We start from the raw sequence: 4,924 nt of genomic DNA, 5'->3' as shown, positions 1-4,924 counted from the left end.
AATCTTTATGTGCATTGATTGGACAATATATACATCTATAAGAATTTTTTCTCTACCCATTATTCTAAGTTTTCATTGATAAGCTTATAAATTTTATAATATGCCCATACATTTTGTAATGCATTTTAAACATTAAATTATTTATGTAGACTGAGGCCTTGCACAACTATGGGTGGCCTTGAATGCAGTTGAACATACTCTCTTAATTGCAGTCCATTGTGAAGTGCTTTCTTATGTGCTTCTGTGACTCTTGTTTTTGCTTCTGCTCCCCTGACCACTACTTCCTTGTTTTCTCTCCATCACCAGAAGTGATGCTAATCTCTCTACACCAGAAGTTAAAAATGATGTGGGGGCTCATCAGGGCTTTTTGGTGTGTTTTCTTCTCTTCTTATTCTATATTCTTTCCATAGGCCATCCATCAACATTTATTGCTTCAATTACAATCTGTAATCAATTTCCAAAGTTCGTATCTTATTTGAGAACCAAACATGTAAGTCCAAATGCTTACTATAAACACTCACTTTCGTGTCTCGTGGACATTCAAATTCAAAGTGTCTTAGAGTGTACTTCTGATCTTTCTCCAAGCTCCCAGTTGTGCAGACTATGGGATCATGCTTGAAATATGCTCTCTCTCTTACTCTTGACAGCTAATGTAAAACACCAGAGGACAAGGATCACGCCTGAGTTATATCCTGAATATCTAGCATACATTAAATCATTTATTAAATATCTATTCAAGCATTTATTAAACAAATGCTTATGGGTCTCTCCCTTATGCCAAGCACTATACTGGGTGCTGGAGATACAGCAGTAAACAAAACAGACAGAAATTCCTGTCTTCATGCTACTTAAGTTTTAGCAAAGAGAGACTGACTAAACAAAAATATGAGTAAAATTTATGGTCATTAGGTTGTGATAAAGGCTATGTAGAACAGTGAAACAGGGAATGCACTAGGGAATCATTTGTGTTTTCTAGGAATATTGCTGGAAACTATCTTAAATAATATGGTCAGAGAGGCCCAATGACCTGAGGAAGAGAGCTATGTGGACAGCGGGAACAACAAGCAAAAAGTCCCAGGAGCAGGATTGTGGTTCATGTTTTTGAGAAACTGCTAAGGAGGCAGTTTAGACAGAGTGCACTAAAGGAGGAGGTAAGATTGTTAGAAGAGGGTCAAAATGTGTAGGGCCTTTAAGCCATTGCAGAGATTTTTCCTTCTACTCTGAGTGAGTTGTGAAGCTATGCAGAGCTTTTGTGTATAGCAGTGACATAACTGGCATGATACATTTTTAAATGGTCACTCCGACTATTGTATTTGGGCTAAACTATAGGGAAACAAGAGCAAAAGCAAAGAGATACCCCTACCCACCCCCAGGAGGCCAAGGCAATAATCCAGAATTGAGAAGAGGTGGCCTGGGCTTGTGCATAGCAGATGAGGAAAAATGGTGGGATTGAAGTCCAGCAGGATTTGCTGATGGGTAATGTACCAGTTACGACGGACAGTGGGAGGCAAGGATACCTCCCCATGTATTGGCATAAAAAACTGGAAGCATGGACTTGACATTAACTGGGCAAGAGAATCCATAGACAATTGCACTCTATTCCATAAATGAACAAAGAACTGTGATTTTAAGCTCTGGTCCCTGGTGATACAGCTCCTGGAATGTTCTTCTCTTGTTATTCTACCTCTTTCATTCCACTGTTGCAGTGTGCTCTCCTGGTCCCACCCAGAGAAACAAATCCCTCTCTCTCCTGAGCTTCCAAAGTTCCTTATTCATGTGTTTAACCTTACTCTTATTACACTGAAAATAGTTCATTTTTACATATTTTTACCTTTTCCACAAGAGTGTGTGCTCCATGAGTAGTGGGACCAAGATTTACTTATGTTAGAGTCCCATTTTCTAGAACCATGCTGAATACAAAATAACTTGCTTTTTTTGTTTAAAAAAAAAACTTTTTATTTCTGTTTTCTGTATTCATTTCTTTCAAAGTGTATTAGAATTTTTTATTATAACACAGTTTGTTGTACATATCTGTGGGGTACAGAGTTAAATATCATTACTTGTGTGCAATATGTGATGCTTAAATCGGGATAATTATTATATTCAACATTGTAAAATATAATAGTTTTTCATGGCCTTTTCCTACTTTGAAAAAAATATTTTTCAATGCCTGAAAGAAAATATTAAAGTTTAATGGTAAAATATTTTTAACTGTTTTTAATATTACAAATATTCTTCCAAAGGCTACGTACCATCCCATCAGCCACACATCTGTATGTGCTGTATTGATTTTCTATCTCCACTGCCTTCCTTGAGATTTAATCAAGAGAAAACAATCAGATTTGATGTTTTACTCATCAAAATTAACAGCCTGCTATCTGCGTGCTGTGGTGAGAAACTGTACATCTTTATCCTTCATCCCGTCCAGGAAACCATAGGATGGTAAGAAGTAGGATATGCCTCCCGGTAAGAGGCAAACCACATAATTCAGATGACCAGGCATGTTCAGAGAGGAGATTAGGATTGTATTTCTATCTCCCAGTCTCTGCCTTCCAATTGTGATTTTGTGTATTCTTGATCCAGGACAGCAAAGCAAGAATACAGTTACTTTCCCATGTCATCTGCTCCGCGTCAGTAATTTCCAAATTTCTTGTTTAATCTCCTGGGTTCATACCCCACAGATAATGGGGTTCCGAGCTGCAGGAATTACATGGTGTAAGACATTAAAGTAAAACAGGGATATCAGGAGAAAAATTTTTCTTGGCAATATTTCCAAAAACTCCAGCAGGATGGTGCTAAAGAAGAGGATGAGAACAGAGTGAGAGCCGTAGTGTTCAGAGCTTAGGTGGCCACCCCTTTTGCTTTAAGTCTATGAGCAGCTCGGAGGATGAGACTATAGGTGAGGATGGAGTCAGACCCTGGAAGAGTCCAGGCCACGATTAACTGGTAGATTCAGTTCAGGGCAATGTTATCACAGAAGCCTTTGGACACAGAGAGGTTGGCACAGATACAGCCCCCAATTATGGTTTTTCCATAACAGTGGAGCTGAGCAGAGAGGATGGAGATGTGTGCAGTGATAAATATATTCCAAGTCAAGATGAAGACAACAGCCTTTGACACAAATTGGTCAGTGGTGATGGACAAGTAATGCAGAGGCTTGCAAATGGCCACATAGCAGTCATACGCTATAGCCAGAAAGGTGCATGATTCTACTGGCAGGAAGTTATTCTCTGATGACTATGTACTTATCCTGTAAAGTCCACGTGGTAAGGACATAACCTCCTTATTTCAGCTCACACCCCCCTTGCCTAACACATTTTTTGACATCTAAGAGGTGGCTATAAAATGCATAAAATGATATTTCCCCATCTTTGTTCTTTCATCTGTTTCATCTGAGATTTTCTCTTGTGTGAATTTATCTTTTTGATTTTTTTGTTTGATTAATATTTAATAAATCAAAAATTATTTAAACATCAATTGTTATTTAAATAAAATACACAAAAATAAAGAAACTAAGGATAAGAAAACATTGCAGTTTAATATACAGAAATACACCCTAAAGTCTAGATGGCATCCAGTATCAAGTTTAAGAGAATAAAAACTGGGAGTACGCAGAAGCATGATGGACTGGGAACAAAGAGCAAATCTTCAAAAACTAAATAAAAGCCATATCTCTATGTCTACACCTTTATTTGTATCTATAGCCATACACACACCCACACGCTCACTTACAACCATGCTCACACCGTACTTATATCTATACCTGTACATAGACCTATACCTATAACTGTACTGATACCTATATCTGTACTGAATGGCTTGAATGTATACATGACCAAGAAAAAAGGAAGAATTCTTAGACTAGGTGTTGAGTGAAATCCAGAAACTAAAATCATATATTGAAGTTAGCTTCCACCCCAAGGGCATTTGTGGCATCATATGAGCTTAACCTCCAGTATTAATTACTTAATGAAGCTCAGGGACAGAAGATAAAATGCAAGCTCATATAGTTGTCATATTTGTGGTGAGAACCCTTTACATCCACTCTTTTGGCATTTGTCAAGAGCACAATATGTTGTTAATGACAGTCACCATATTTCTTATCATTTAAATTTTGCATCCTTGACCAGCATCTCTCCAACCACCTTCCTCCCATGTGCCAAAGCCACCCCAGCCCCTGGTCACCACTGTTCTACTCTCTACTTTTAATGTGTATGTTCACTAGCTAGAATTTATCATTCTGCAATGTACATATACTTCAAAACATGTTGTACACAGTAAATACATACAAATTTATTTATCAATTAAAAAAATTAATAAAATGTAGGCTCAAGCAGGTGGGAATCTGTTAGGAGATACCCTACAAGAAGGGACTCTACAGCAGTACATCCAGAATGAAGGTGTGCACTGGAAATAAACCTAGTCTTCTACCTCCACTCTCAGTCCAGCCTGGAACTTCAAAGGAACTGATTACCTCAAAGCTTGTTATTGGGGAGAAAGTTTCCTTGTAAATATTGAATTATAGGCTGGTTCATTTGTGACTTTGTAGCCTGAGCTCATACTAATTGGCTCAAAAAGGAATTTAAAGTTATCCTGAATTGGCAGTGGCACCATAAAATAACAGAAGCAAGTCCACGTCCTTTCTTGAGAAACAGACTTTTATCTTAGGCCTCAAAGAATTTCAACACATGTGGTATTTCTCTTTCTACCTGGCTTGTTTTACTTAACATAATTTTCTCCAAGCTCATCTATGTTGCTGTGAATGGAAGAATTTCATTGTTTTTTTTTTTTTTTTTTTTTAATGGCTGAGTAGTATTCCATTGTGTATATATACCACATTTTCCTAATCGAGTCATCCATTGGTGCACATTTAGGTTGGTTCTATAACTTGGCTAGTGTAAATAGAGCTGTAATAAACATGAGT

At 37.5% G+C, this 4,924-nt stretch overlaps 1 pseudogene; it reads right to left on the bottom strand.

Annotated features, from left to right (window-relative positions):
* Positions 1 to 2,668: 2,668 nt before the first annotated feature.
* Positions 2,669 to 3,738, bottom strand: LOC134376375 (olfactory receptor 56A3-like; annotated as a pseudogene).
* Between the last annotated feature and the right edge of the window lie 1,186 nt (positions 3,739 to 4,924).

This window comes from Cynocephalus volans, chromosome 4 (assembly GCF_027409185.1).
Source record: "Cynocephalus volans isolate mCynVol1 chromosome 4, mCynVol1.pri, whole genome shotgun sequence".
In the NCBI taxonomy this organism is placed as follows: Eukaryota; Metazoa; Chordata; class Mammalia; order Dermoptera; family Cynocephalidae; genus Cynocephalus; species Cynocephalus volans.
This window is presented reverse-complemented; position numbering and strand designations above follow the sequence as displayed.